General features: G+C 42.7%; 1 non-coding gene across 1 annotated transcript; it reads right to left on the reverse strand.

The window, feature by feature from the left end:
* Positions 1 to 8,755: 8,755 nt before the first annotated feature.
* Positions 8,756 to 8,862, reverse strand: LOC143840851 (U6 spliceosomal RNA). Its single transcript, XR_013232445.1, has one exon. It is a non-coding gene; the product is annotated as a U6 spliceosomal RNA (small nuclear RNA).
* Between the last annotated feature and the right edge of the window lie 7,231 nt (positions 8,863 to 16,093).

Here is a 16,093-nt window from a genome sequence, read left to right on the forward strand (position 1 = left end):
GGGTTTCACAAAACCCTGGTTTAAGAAGCTTGAGTTATGTCTTATACAGGTTGGACCTGTCCTGACTGACTGTCACACAGAAAAACCAGGTATTCATTGGATTTCTAAGATTTATATTCCACCTTTCTACCCTCACAAGGGTCACCAAAGAAGGTAACAAATAAAAACATACATACAGTATTTGCTGGTGTATAAGACTACTTTCCCCCCCTGAAAAACATGCCTCCAAGTGGGGGGATCGTCCTATACACCGGGTGCACTTCAGTTGGGATAGACATAGCTGCCCATAGGGGCCCATAGTACTGTAATGTAATGTAACAAACTCTATATTTTGAGTGGAAATATTGGGGGGTCATCTTATATGCCCAGTTGTCTTATATGCAGGCAAATACGGTAATACAATAAAGTTTTAAAATCAACCCCACCCCACAAAAAAGCACCCTTCATTAAAACAGTTTAAACACAGCTAAATTACAAATAAAGGCATGAAAACAACAGTTGAAACATTTGGTCAATAAGGCAGGATTACTGTGATATATAGTATTTAGTTATATTGTGCGATGTGTAGTTAGATTCTTGTATTACTTTTACAACTCAGGAAAGTGCCCTTCTGGAACAACTCTATGACTACTAATGTAATAGGAGTCCCTGGTAAAATTGTGAAGGAATACCCCCTTCTCCCTATGAGAAGTGTAAACTCCTTTCAGCAGACTCTTCCCTTCCATTCTGATTCTTTGTGGCTGCATATTCTAGTCTCCAGCTTCTCTTCATTCTGTAAATATAGTTGAGAAGTTCTTTTGGACTCCCACGAGCCTGTTCCTTTTGTGTCCCATTGTCAGAGCATAGATAGAATGCACAGTACCTGTCTGCAAGGTGTCGTGGTTAGAGCAGTGGCTCTTAATCTGGATAACTGGGAAAAATTCACCCACTCCTCCACATGCAACCAGCTGGGTGACAGTTCTCGTACAGGTTTTTTTTCCCCACAGAACACTTCTTTTACAGCTCTCTCAACCCCAACTACCTCAAAGGATGTCTGTTGTGAGAAGAGGAAGGGAAAGGTGTTTGTAAACCACTTTGGGGTTCCCTTCAGTGGTGGAAAGTGAGGTATTAAAAAAAACAGCATATTCTTCTCTAAGAAACAGGGTTTTTAAAATTCCACCCTGCCTCATGTACCCACTCATTTCAACAACTTTGTCCTCGTTTCTTAGTTCTCTGTTCAGAATTCTCCCTTGGCTTGCTACGCTCTACCATTTCTCCTTTCACCTCAAAGTCTTCATACTGTTTCTGCCATTAGAATTGCAGCCTTCCAGCTCTTTTCCCACAGGAGATTTCCTGGGGAACTCATTTAAATAAGTTATGTAGTGCTCTTCCCAATTGGCTAATTATGATCAGCCATTTTCCTTAACTGCCTAACATGGCCCCTTCCTCCTCCCTCTCCCAGCCTCAAGGGCTCACTCTTACACACATAACAGACCTCATTGTACCTTACTTTATTCATTGCTAGTGGAGTAAGCTATCTGAAATATCTGGATAATGCAATGTGTGTTGTAATATGCAGGATCTGTAGTGTGCATAATTCAAAAGCATACAAACTACATCCTTGGAAGAGATGCGCATTTAGCATAGTTAGAATAGGAACTTCCTGATATTTTTTCAAATAACTTCCTCCAGCATCCTGATTGGCTCAACTGGATACTTCCTGTTCCTTTGAGTATAATTCTACCCTACTTGTCTCTAGAACACAACAGAAGGAAAAGAACAGGCTGGCAGGACCAATCATCTCTCTCCTCTTTCTATACAAAGTTGTTGGTCTTCAAAATAAAACCATTTCATTCTTTTAAGCAGCCAAGTGCTCCATTGCATTTCTAAACTTTGTCAACAATGTGTCATAAATGATCATCCCTGATTGGCCATGACAGGCAGACAGCTTAAACTAATGTCGCAAGTACTATTTCTGTATCAGTTCAGGACAATGGAACAGTGATTCTTGTAGGTTTTCCAGTCCAAGCCTGGCAACCATCTGGAAGTGTGCCATCAAAGACGTATTAGGGGGTAGTGTTGTAATTATGATGACATCACTTCCCTGGACAGCCCAGAAATTATGGTGGTCTCTCTAGGAATCACAGGAAACTCTTAAGATAATACCAGATCAGTCCCAGAGCTATTTCTATAGTCCCAGGGGCCATCGTTCCATCTTGATGCCTGTCATTACAGACCCAGACTATTAACTGTCTAACATGGCCTCTTCTTCCACCCTTCCTCAGCCTCAAGGGTGCACCCCAGGGAAGGTTTTTAATAATTAATTCCACATGTTCATTGCAACTTTTGTCCAGTAATGTATTTTAGTTGAGCCTATTCAAGTCAACTGTCATTCATTGGGACTACAGGCATTTCCCATTGTTCCCAATTGACATTTCTTTATTCATTTTAGTAGATCCATTCATTATACTCCACAGGGGATGGACTGACTTTTTCCAACTAAATGACACCAAAATTACAGCAGAAAGAGTTCTGTCTACTAAGTAACCAAGTATCTATCTATTATTATTATTATTATTATTATTATTATTATTATTATTATTATTATTATTATTATTATTATTATATTACTATAGCCTGCCCTTCAAGAATATTTCACCAAGAGGATGAATTCCACATTCCCTGGAATGAATTTCCTGGACAAGTTCCATCAACTCTCTTTTTACCCAGCCAAAGAAGAACAAAGTGGCCTTTTATTGGTTATCTCCAATGCCTGGAAGCACAGAAAGGATCAGATTGGAAGAGAGAGATGCCATTGCTTGAGAAATCAGCTGAATCCAGGAAAGAATACAAGGACATGTAGATGACTGATAGCACATGAACTCGAAAACTAATGCAGATTTTTTTCAGAAATGGTAATTTCATTTCACCAGAACCATTCTGGAAAATCCCAATAATTTCCCAAAGCAGCAATTTCTGTGTGTATCTTTGGCTCAGGTACTTCATTATGTACAGCTCTAGACACTTGTCAATCAGTTGTCATGAGCTGCAATCCTAGGGCTTGGGATGAATTTTTCATTGCTCCTCTCTTGAGCTGCGAATTACCATTTCAATTTTACTTCTCCCTTTTTATGAATGAAACCTGTGGTTTTTCTCACCCTCCTTCCTGTTTCTCATAACAAAACTTTCCTCATAAAATATACATGTTTTCCAATGTGTGTGTAAATCAGTGTTGTGTGCATGTTATACTGATAGCATTGTATATAAGGGGCTGGCAGGTTACAGTGGATGAGCGATAGAGTTGTGAGTGTCCTACATAGTGCAGGGGGTTGGACTAGATGACCATGAGGCCCCTTCCAACTCTATTATTTTATGATTCTACGATTCTAGGATTCCTGTGCTAAGAATCATTGATAACAAATTACATTTCACATATAGCACCATACACAACAGCCCTGTGAAGCTGAGATAGAACAACAGGTCCAAGGTCACCCAGCAAGTTTCATGACAAGGGAGGTATTGGAAGTGGGACTCACAAACACTAAACTGACATTCTAGCCACTGGATCACACTGACTCCCTCCCTCTGTGCCTCATCACAATCCTTATCTGAAAGACAGAGAGCTGGATCCACCCAGTAGTGTTGCTCAATGTTGCCTGTTCTGCTTCCACTAACAGCCCTTGTCTTGCAGATTTTTGTCCTTGGAAGTCCCATGGTCCTAATCATGACCTTTTTTGGGTGGTTAAGGGAGATACTGGTTGGATCCAGTTCACAGGTGCCTAAAATAAAAGTAAGTTATTTGAAAACCCAGCTTGAGAGTTGTGGCATCTTCTTTAAAAATAAATCAATAGGGCAGGAACCTGCTTATAATCCACAGGTTAGTTCTCTAGATAAACAAGTTTGCAATAAATTGCTTCTTTTCCCCCATGTCCAGTTTCCAATGAATACCTCATATGGTGCATGTGTATAATGCAAATATTAAATCCACAGAGCAATGTTCCTAGTCAAGCCTTGCAGAAGTGAATAGGGCTACCTCGGGGATCATGCTGGTTAATATGGTTCTTCATATCACCATGAAGCTTTTTATGAATACTGTGATTTAAATATCTTGAAAAATATCAGCCAGAGTAGGAGTGTGGGTAGATAGCTATTTCCAATTTAATTGTGAATGTCTCCATTGCCAGAGGCAAAAAAGCAAATAACGACATGCAGTCTGTAAGAAAAGATGTTTCCCTCTGAGCAATTTCTTCTTCTTCTTCTTTTTAACCGACAAGTCTGAAGCCAAAAATTGGACTGGGTTATTTAAACCAATCTATGAAAGTTTGTCTGGGCTCTCTGTTTTTATGCTCACAGCCTTCTCAATGTTGTTGCTTCTTTCCCTGTCCATTTTGACCACCAAACACATAGGGCATTAATAAGGGCTTCTTCCAAGTTACTGTTCCTTGACTCCACTTTCTCCCTTACTCCCTGTAACTTCCTCATTTCTTCACCTCGGAGCTCTGTCCCCACTACTTGCTCTTTCTCCGTTTCTGCACTGTACCTTTTCATCCAGTCACTAACCAATAGATGACGCTGGCAGGGGCTCATGGGAATTGTAGTCCATGAACATCTGGAGGACCACAGGTTGATTACCCCTGGTCTATGCCAAATGAACAACAGAGCTGTGTTATCTTAGAGTCGTTTATTGTCTGGATACATTCTTACTGCATGTTTTATTTTGTATAGTACTGTAGTTTAGGATGTCTTAAATTCTAATTTTTAACAGACGTATCCCATCATCTTAGGGACTATGACCCTAATAAAGGTCTGTTTGTCTGTCATCCAGTCATGTAAGCCAGGGGTCCCCATCTTTGCTGAGCCTTGTGGGGTAGATCAAGATAGAGCATTCATCGGTCTGGAACAGGAGAAAAGAGCAAGATCAGCATGGTGGGACAAGAGGCAGAACTGAACTGAGAAACCCCAGAAAAAAAATTATAAACAATCCTGAACAATGGATCTTCACGCCATTGATCAGTTCTGGTTTAATTTCTGTGAAAGAACGCTTGCATAATTTTATGGTTGGGGGTCACCCCAACATGAGGAACTGTATTAAAGGGTCGCAACATTAAGAAGGTCGAGAACCACTGGTATAGGGTTTATTCAGAAAACACAAGAAACAACTGGACACCAGAAAGGACATTGGTGGGTACGAGAACAGCACAGCTGGCATTTTGAAAACTGAAGATATCTTCACAGCTTACCTTGTGGATTCAGAAAAAAAAATATCTATAAACATATGCCATGAACAGCACCCAGCCAATATTCGGAACAATAAACTTGACTACAGACCCAAAGTAACATACGTTTTTAGGCTATTTATACATATATCCCAAGGAAATGCATTCGGCATTTTTCTGTCCTAGTTGTCTTGGGGTATTTTCTCCTTGAGGGCTCTGTTTATTTGTAGTGCTCAACTTGTGCTTTCAGTGCCAGGTACCAAGATGAATTTTAACAGTTTATTGATAAACATATAGGAAAGCAGTAGAGTATTTGACACGCTGACAAGAGCGCAGGGAAGATTTTTTCCCCCCTGTAAATAAACCAGCATAACTTTATATACGAAGGAAGTAAATTGAACTCTAAAATGGGGCGAGCACATCCTCCCCAACCAAACATGCAGTGAATCTGCCAGCTTTATAGATATCCTGTGAGGTAGATGAGGCTGAAAGATGTTCAGACAGGACTATTCAATCAAAACAGCACTATCAGGGCTTTGACGAGCCCAAGGGCCCCAAGCTGGCTGCATGTGGAGGAGTGGAAATCAAACCCAGCTCACCAGATTAGAAGCCACCACTGTTAACCACTATACCATGCTGGCATATTGTGGTACATTGCTCCCTTGAGTTATCTGCAAAGGATCAGAGGTGACACTCAACTGTAAAATAGTGTATCCGTGAATGCTCGTGGCCTTGTTCAATCTTTCAGTCAACTCTAGTGTGTTAGACTAGGACTTGGAAAGACTGAGTCCAAATTGCCCCTGAAGATGGGAGGAGGGGACATAGGTGTGAAGAACCATACACTTTTCCCTGAGATCCTTGGAGGAAGGATTCTGACAGTCAGCAGGTCTGTCCAAACTACAGCTCAGATGAAAAAACTAGATTTCAATGGACCATTATCAGGCTCCAACTTACAGGCCCTGTAGAATGCCACAAGCTCCCACAGAGCCTGTACTCTTCTGGGAGCTCATTCCACTAGGTGAGGGCCAGGACTGAAAAGGCTCTGGTCCAGGTCAAGGCGAGGCAAGCTTCCCTGGAGCTGGGAACAACCAACAAGTTGGTACCCACAGAGTGCAAGGCCCTGCGAGAGGCATGGGCAACAAGCGGCTCCTCGGTTATGTGGGCTGCAGACTGGAGATGGCACATCCGCATGAACATTGAATTCCCTGAGGACTATCATGTAGTATGAGACTGGAAGTTATGCAGTTGGATTCTGCAATATCAGTTTCCATTGTCTCTACCCCACAAGGCTTCCCGGCTGATAGTCATGTCCCTCTCCCATCACAGCCAGTAGTGGTCGCTAACATGCTGATTCCAAGGAAATAGAAGGAACATCACGGGGGGTAAAATAGGAGTTTGAAGTGGGAAGGAAACCAGTGGAAAATCACTCTGCCTTCTATTAACAGAAATCTATGGTTGGATCCAACCCAGTAAGCCTTTATTAAAATATTTAAACAGCAATCCATATAAAATTTAGATACTCTCTGTGTCTAATAGCTATTGCTGAACGAAGTCTTAAAGTAGACTCTTCAAATTAAATACACTGGGCTAATTCATATTTTTCATCTTATTGGTTCTTCCCATATAATGCCTTCAACCACATATTTCTGGAAAAGTTGGAGAAGCAGCAACACATGCCTATATCCTCACAGGGCTTTTCTTGAAAGCAAATCTATTCTTTTTTTCTTCTTTTGTAAATGTCTTCCTGGAATTTTTTTTAAAAAAATCATGAACCAGCACTTTGGCTTCAAAAATTCTTTACCTATTTCAGAAACCAACTGGATTAAAACACCATAAACATTTTTGCAGAAACATATTTACCTAATGATCACAGCAACAATGGACACATTGTGGGTGTGAGAGAGGGGGTCACCACCAGCATATTGGCAGGGTCTGAACATGCAGAGGGAATACAGCACCAGGGTCTTCCCCCCCTTCCCTCTCCTTATCTCTGGGCCTCCCACAACACCTCCGCCACTGCTTGGGAATCACTGGGCAGTGATGGCAGGACTTGGCCAGGCCGCACCACCTCCATTGCTGCCCAGGAATTGCCAAGGGTGGGACTGGGCTGGAAAGAACTGGGCACCAACAAAACTCCAAGGCTCAGGACTGGTCCTTAAAGTGCTGCTGGCCATGTCTACCTGCTTCCCAGACCTGACCTGCCCTGCTCTGTGGAGGGCAGGGCCAGGCTGGGAAGCATGGTGCCTATGCCTGCAGTGCTCCAATGCATAGGGATGTGCTTCAAAGCACTGTCGGCAGCAGGCACACATCTCCCCACTTCCCAGGCCTGACCTGCTCTGAGGAGGGTGGTGCTAGGCTAAGAAGTGTGGTGCCATTGCCAGCAGCGCTTCAAAGGCAGCCCTGGACCTTGGAGCACTGCTGGCAGCAGCTGATATTTTCCCCTTTCCCAGGCCTGCCCCACTCCACAGAGCTCCACAGAGGGAGCCTGGGAATTGGGGTGCCCCCACCATATACTAGTGTGCTCCCTAAGGCGGGGCAATGTATATCACATACTTTATCATTTCTGTTTGAGGAAACGCAATAGTAGATGTGTTCCACATCAAAATTAAGAGAATGGGATAATTGTTAAAAGTTCAAACAACTCAAATCAATAAGGAAAGAGACCATATAATTATCAACATTTTTTAGGATGGCAAAATCAATGGTTCTGGTGGAAAACGTCAATTTATCGGTTTATAGTCCCCTGTAGGAAATGTTAACAATTATGAAAAAAACTTGGATAATTTGTTTGAATTAAGGTGGGGAGGGAAACAAGTGGAGAAAAAAAAATATCCTCTTTCAGGCTGCCAAGAAATTCTGTTGTGTGCCCATTAAATCAGTGTATGTACAAAGTCAGGTGAGGTGGTTAACTGATAGGGGAATTGAGAATTTAAGGATGTAACACTGCCTGCAGAAAGTTGGAACTGCCCTGCTAGGATTCGTTGAAACCAGAGAGGGGAGAGGGAAGTAAAGGAGTGAATAGACTTCTATCTATGAAGCTGTAAATGGACATCTTTCTGCATACAATCAAGGTCAAGAAAAAGGAAAAATAACAGTATTTGATATTTAAATACATATCCAGTCAGTCTCCTGATTTAAACATTGATTCCATAATCCTGAAAGTAAATATCTAGAAAGTCTGTCTTCAGGGCAAGTAAGAGATGTTCAGTAGATGTTAAAATCTTCTCAGTGCCGTAAAACAATGATCTTTGGTAGTTTGCTGAGTCATCCTGAGGTGCTGGACCATAAGTGCTGAGAATCTGATTTCTTATGCAACTTTTTATTTAAAAGTTTTATAATTATTGCAACTCTTAAAGTTATACATGATTTTGGCATACTGACAGGCCTTGAAATGCTGGCAAAGGGGGGAAAACTTGGTAATCCTTTTTCATCTAAAATATTCAATGCTGTTTATGTGTGGGAGAATCAACTGTGAACAAGCATGTCCTTGAGGTTTTTTGCTCATTTACAGGCAACAACAACAAAAAGATTGAATTATATCTTGGAATGTGAGAAAGTTCCAGTATTTATTAACAGTATTCTTAATGTGTGTCATCCTTGTGCAGGGGCCATGATAATATTCGCTGTATTGTTCCAATTTTAGTATATGTGCTGCCGAAGCGAGCACAAGACATTCTTAATATCATTGTAGTGTTTATTGTATGTTAACATTGAAGAATATTAGATTCCTGTCGATTTATGGTACATTCTTAATATCCTGAAAGTTAGCTGAGTACCTGGTATGGCTGATAAGCATAGCATGCAGAGTGTATGCAGTCAGAAACAACAAACAAAAAAAGCACATTCTCCAAGGTTGAACTTAACTAATATAGTAACTATTTATTAGTGAACTTAATTCTACCTATTTAGAGATAAACAGAAGATCCCTATTCTAATCGAAATAGCTGGATGGAGAGAGATGCTTGAGGCACCTCTGCATCCATCATGTTGCAGGCTAGAGGAATGGAGGAGAAGAGAAGGAAGACTCTGACAACAGGGAATTACCCTCCAGGGACAAGTCAGTGAGATCGGAAGGCGAATGGTCAGTGCTCCTATCTATCTCACTAACTCTATGGTGAAAAGAGTTCCTGTTAGAGACTCAAGTCAGGAGACATTGCACAAAGAGTTATTTTGAACCAACAGAACAACCATTTTGGTTTTATTTTGGGAATTAAAAGTGTGGACCTAGGAGTTTGTTTAGAGCATTTTTTAAAAAAAACTTTGGCTGAATAACCTCTCTCAGCCAATTTCTAGACAGTTATTTGAGACTGATGAAATCAGATTCACAGCTATAGTTCTTTTCAGTAACTAAGAGAAGGGAATATTCTGTTTTAGATGGTAGGGGTGAAAACTGTCACCTGCCAAAAATGAGTTAACATCTGTGGGTTTCCCGAAAGTGTCTAGAAAATTATACTTATCATACTTCAGTTCAAGTTTAATGGTTTTATGGACTGTATTAATATATTTTGTGAATGGAAGTAATGTTTCTTGTGAGCCATTCCATGCGTCTAAAGGTAGACCTGCCACATCAAGCAAAACATTAAAAGATGTATCAATCCTATTCAGACCACAAGGAAAAATTCTATCGGAATACGGTGTATTAAAAAATCTCGCTTGTAGAACCACCGAGGGTATAATATGAATGGCTATTCCATACCCAGAAAATAAAGTGAAGGGCTCGCCTTTTGCTGATGCCATATTTTTGGTGTTTTACATGACATTGTCAGCATCCAGCATCCCAGCAGCAAACTGGTAGCTACAGCCTCCATTTTAAAGCGATAGCTTTAAAGTGCTTGCAATGTAGTGCAACCAAGAGGAGAGCAACTAGCAAACACACGCTAAGGAACATTGTGGAGGTGAAGTAGAGCTATCTCTGCCTCCAGTGTCCGCCTGCCTCTCCCTTCTCTTGGGGATGGGGCATTTTTTTTTTTTTAAAGCAAACTGCCTGGAACAACGAATACGCATTAAATCGCCCAGGCAAAGCAAAGTACACACTATGCATAAACTTGAGTTTCATAAGCTTGAAACTCAACATCAAGAAAATTAAGATCATGGCATCTGGCCCTCTCATTTCCTGGCAAATAGATGGGGAAGAAATGGAGGTAGTGATAGATTTTATTTTTTTTATTTTAATTTTAATTTTATTTTCCTGGGCTCCAAGATCACTGCAGATGGGGACTGCAGAAATTAAAGCAGAAATTAAAAGATGCTTGATCCTGGGGAGGAAAGCTATGGCAAATCTAGACAGCATCCTAAAAGGAAGAGACATCACCCTGCCAACAAAAGTGTGTCTAGTCAAGGCTATGGTCTTCCCAGTTTCAATGTATGGCTGCGAAAGTTGGACCATAAGGAAGGACGAGCGTCAGAGGCTTTTTAACTCTGGTGCTAGAGAAGATTCTTGCAAGTCCTTTGGACTGCAAGGCGAACAAACCAGTCAGTCCTAGAGGAGATCAGCCCTGACTGCTCTTTAGAAGGCCAGATCCTGAAGATGAAGCTCAAATACTTTGGCCACCTCATGAGAAGGAAGGACTCCCTGGAGAAGAGCCTAATGCTGGGAGCGATTGAGGGCAAAAGAAGAAGGGGACGACAGAGAATGAGGTGGCTGGATGGAGTCACTGAAGGGAATGGTAGAAGACAGGAAGGCCTGGAGGATCATTGTCCATGGGGTCGCAATGGGTTGGATGTGACTTCGCACCTAAAAGCAAAAAATGAATCTATGATTAAATGCATGGGCATAGCAATGGAGAAGTTTGCTTGATTCGCAGTCCCTTTAAAACAGAGAGAAAGATGATTGGCTGCCTGGCTTGATTAACAGACAGACGAGAAACACGTGTATATAACATTCCTCTCCTCCGCCATTTCAAGTAGGTGACCAGAGTGCCACGAAGCGTGAGAAGGCAGCAGAGGAGAGCAAGAGAGCCAGGAGGTGAGGAATGACCAGACTATAATCTGTAAATGCTGTGACCTGTATTTATTCCAAAGAATGTTATCTGGTGTGTCTATGTTTCTCTGGAAGACCTCTTTGTCTAAACCCTGGACCTGGGATCTGGTGCTAGCTATGTTTCTATTTTAGGTAATGCTTGGACAAGTATGATGTGCCATGAAAAACAATTCATTGCCTGCTGATTTTGAAGAGGAAGAGGAAGAGGAAGAGGAAGAGGAAGAGGAAGAGGAAGAGGAAGAGGAAGAGGAGGAGTTGGTTCTTATATCCTTTTGTACTGTCAGTTTTATGATGACATATGTTCCATATTTATCACACCATGGTTACATAGAGTCCCAGGGTGCTCAGGACAATTTTATATCTCCCTGCTGCTCACAGACACAAATTGTTCCATCACATATAGTGTCGCCAGGTTTTGTGCTGCAGCCATGAAAAGGCGGTGGAAGTTGACTAAAACTTAACAGACCCTGAGAGCATTTAGAACAATTTCCTATATTTCCATTTAATTCTAATTTATATTTTAGCAGACTCATAGTCTAAGTGTTTAACATAATGCTATTTTATGAGTAAAACTGTGTTTTAGCCATATTATTTATGTAACTGTGAAATTGTTTTGATTTTGCTGGTCTATGACCGTAATAAAGAATACTACTACTATATGCTGCTTTTCTCAAAGTGGCTTACAATCACCTTCCCTTTCCTCTCCCCACAGGAGGGGAGGCTAAGAGAGCCCTGATATCACTACTTGGTCAGAACAGTTTTATCATGGCTGTGGCAAGCCCAAGGCAACCTAGCTGGCTGCATGTGGGGGTGCGAGGAATCAAACCCAGCTCACCAGATTAAGCAGTATTGTTTATTGCTGTTATTGAACTCTTTGACTGATTTATTAATTCTTTTGAGCAAATTGCCTTTACAAATGTGAGATACACAGCTGAGCCCTAAACCTCCTTTTGGCCAAGTGCTGTCTCCACTAGCATGAACTTCCAGTGGATTCTCCCCCTTCTTCAGTAGACCCTGTCCCAAGTTCTGCTGATCCCACAAAAACTTCACTTTGGGAGTGCAGTAAGCTGCAGAGGATTGAGGGTGGCAAGACAATTCTGTTTCATGAACATAGTTCACCGTGTGGAAGATCCAACCCATAACTCATAATGACGAATGAACGAATATTCAAAATCCAGCGAGAGCTTTCTTTTCGAGGGTGCTTAATGAAACTTGGAACAGACCTCAAAATATTCTCTATTTCGACTTATTTCATTACATGGGAGAGCTTAAACTTCTCCAAAATGAGAGACATATTAAATAAAAACCTCAACCCTAAGTTAGTGCAAAATCTTATGTGTCAGTGCTGAATAATAATCCTGCAGAGAACAAAGGGAGAACCAGCTTCCTTGCCACCTAGCGAAATGCCTCGTTGCGATGTTCATTATTCATATTTGCTGCGATATGACAAAGACTCCTTATGGCCAGATCCCTGCACAGTATCTCGAGGAAATGAGTGGTGATGCTTCACAACATCCGCTCGAAGAATTTGATGAATAATAGAGAGCTCTGCCATTCAAGTGTATGACATGGGCGGAATGAAAAGTGTTGGCAACACAGGAGAGGGGAGATTGATTCCGATGAAGTGGGGAGGGAACGCCGTTTTGCTCTCAGAGAAACCAAAACATTTCAAACACCGAAGCTTTAAAACAGGGCTTTCTCAGGAGGTTGTCAGCTAGCCCATTTGCAGCCAAGGAAATTGGGGCCACTTGCTCGTAGATTCTTTTAGGCTCTTAGATAAAATATCTCACTTGCCTTGAAGACACCATGGGATCGCCATAAGTCAGCAGCTGCTTGAGGGCATTTTACACATATGTAGATTGATCCGCAATTTCTCTCCCCCTTTCAATGAACACTAAAGTGGGGATTTTCTGTCACAAACACCCTCCAAATTTAGCATTGTTACAGTGCCAGAGAAAAATTGGCAGCTTTGATCAGATGGGACCCAATGGACCTTTGAGGTTGCATGATCTCTGGTGAGTTAGAAGAAGAATTGGTTCTCATATGTTGCTTTTCTCTACCAAGAGTCCCAAAGTGGCTTACAATCGCCTTCCCTTTCCTCTCCCCACAACAGACACCCTGTGAGGTGGGTGAGGCTGAGAGAGCCCTGATATTACTGCTTGGCCAGAACAGCTCGATCACTGCTGTGGTGAGCCCAAGGTCACCCAGCTGGCGGCATGTGGAGGAGGAGCGGGGAATCAAACCGGGCTCACCGGATTAGAAGCCGCCACCCTTAACTAATACACCAAGCAGTTAGTAACTGCAGTGTGACCCGAGGGGCAGCATTGTATTTAGCATCTTGGTCCGTAATTCATCAGTCAAAGCTCAGATGATTTAAAACCTGAGGAAGTGTGAACTCTACAGCTGTTTGGTCACTACCATTCAGTTATGAGAAAGAGATGCCCTGCATGTTACAACTCTTATTTTAAACCATTTCCGCGTGACACCATAATTCTGACTCGAGTCCCTTGAGTAGTACCGCAAAACATGAATTTAGTACCATGTATTTGCAGCATGCCTGTTTGCATACAGGCAGTAAATATTAACAGAATATTTCAGGACAGTGCTGGGCAATTTACCATATTCAAGGATGTTTTTGTTCTGTCCCTTGACAGGGAGCAAATTCGTGCTTTACAGTTTCATGGTTATCAATATTTACAGAGGGGCTCTCTGTGCGGAATGCATGAAGCAGGAACAAGAGAGACAACTATTTGTACCATATTATTGCCTTACATGGTGGGGGAGGATGTGCCGCTCCTTGTGGCTACCAGAATATTTTAAAGTGCCCTTCTCACACTAAAGGGATATCGGTATCCATGTGAACTCCACCTGCTGCTGTGAAATGTGAATCTTTTTCACAGATGATGTTATTGTTTCTCTTCCAGTATAATACAATCAGCATGAAGCAAATTGAAGGAAACTAAGATGTTAAAGAGAAACAAGTATTCGAGGCTTTTACCATACACGCACAAAGGTCATGGAATATCACCCATCCTCTGAGGATACTGTACAAACTTGACTTTATAAGACAGCCTTTCTCAAGTTTTTACCATTGAGAAAACAGAGAAACATTCTTCGGGCTTTGAGAAACTCCAGAAGGGATGCAATCATGCAGAATATGGTTGGAAAGCATAATTGTATACATGCCCATCCACTACCTCAGGGGTAGTCAAATTGTGGCCGTCCAGATGTCCATGGACTACAATTCCCATGAGCCCCTAGGGCCCCTTCCTTTCCCACCCCCTTCAGGACCATCATTGACTACTTTGAGAGGAGGTGGGTCAATCTGCCCAAATAAAAGTAGATTTTGTTTAAATTAATTCTTAATTTAAAAACACCTTTTCATTCACAGGGTGGGTGGGCTCTCCCTAGCTGCCATTTTGAAAACCTGTACACAGCTGTACCATTAAGGGGCCTTCCAGGTACCGTATGGTGCCTTTGTAAGCTCTCAACCGGCACAATTATTTAGGGTATTTTGGTCTCTTGCCGCCCTCCAACAGGGGCATCAAAATGTTAGTCAATTGGAACTTGGCTGTTAGGCATTAGTGAGCTATTTTGCGGACAAAGTCTTGTCGCTCCACCACGAACTTCCAGCCATGGTTAATACAGTAAATGAACTGGAGGCCTGTTGGCCACCTTTGGAGGTAACATTTGATGGCTTCAGACAGCTCTCTTTACCCAAAGTGGACAAGTCACGGGGGTCAGTAAGGGCGACCACTTGCCCTCTTGATCCCTGTCTATCTTGGCTCTTCAAAGGGAGTGGCCAGTGGATAGGAGGCCAGCTCAGGGATATCATCAACCTCTCCCTATCTACTGGGAAGTTTTCTGAGCATCTGAAGGAGGCAGTGGTTTGACCTCTCCTAAAAAAATGATCACTGGACCCGTGGGACCCAGCCAGCTACCACCCGGTTTCACATTAAGTGTTCCTGGGCAAGGTAGTTGAAAGGTCTGTGGAGGCCCAGATCCTGGCATTCTTGGAAGAAACTTCAGCGCTCAATCCATATCAGTCTGGCTTTTGTCCTGGCCACAGGGTGGAGATGATGTTGATTGCCTTGTTGGATGATATCCATCGCCAGCTGGATAGAGGCGGGTCAGCTGTACTAGTTCTATTTGATTTGTTAGCCATGTTTAATGTGGTTGATCATGAACTGCCAGCTCATCGCCTCGCCAGGATGGGGATATGGGGCACAGCTTTAAGCTGGATATGCTCCTTTCTTGTTAACCGGACCCAGAAGGTAGCAGTGGGGGATGAGTTCTCGTGCTCCTATAGACTCCCTTGTGGAGTCCTGCAGGATGCAATTCTCTCCCCTACGCTATTTAACATCTTCATACGCCCTCTGGCCCAGCTGGTATGTGGATTTGGGCTGGGTTGTCATCAATATGCAGATGACACCCAGCTCTACCTACTCATGGATGGCCGGCCGGACTCCTCCACCCCCCGTAACCATTTGCCAGAAGTTTGAAAGCAGTGGCTGAATGGCTTGAGCAGAATCACCTGAAACTCAACCCCTCCAAGATGGAGGTCCTGTTGCAAGGAGCAAGGAGGTAGGGGGTGGATCAGGAAGCGTGACTACCATCCCTGGCAGGGACACAACTCACGACCGCATACCAGGTCAGGAATTTATGTGTGACCATTGATGCTTCCCTAACTTTGTAGGCCCAGGTCAAGAAGGTAGCTGGCCAGGCATTTTACCACCTTCACCAAGCCCAGCTACTAGCGCCCTACCTGTCCCCTGAACAACTGGCTACAGTGATCCATGCAACGGTCACCTCCATAATAGATTTATGTAACTCTCTCTACATGGGCCTGCCCTTGTCCCTGACCCGGAGATTCCAGCTAGTACAGAACGCAGCTGCTAGGGTCCTCACAGGAACACCA

This window comes from Paroedura picta, chromosome 6 (genome assembly GCF_049243985.1).
Source record: "Paroedura picta isolate Pp20150507F chromosome 6, Ppicta_v3.0, whole genome shotgun sequence".
NCBI classification, from domain to species: Eukaryota; Metazoa; Chordata; class Lepidosauria; order Squamata; family Gekkonidae; genus Paroedura; species Paroedura picta.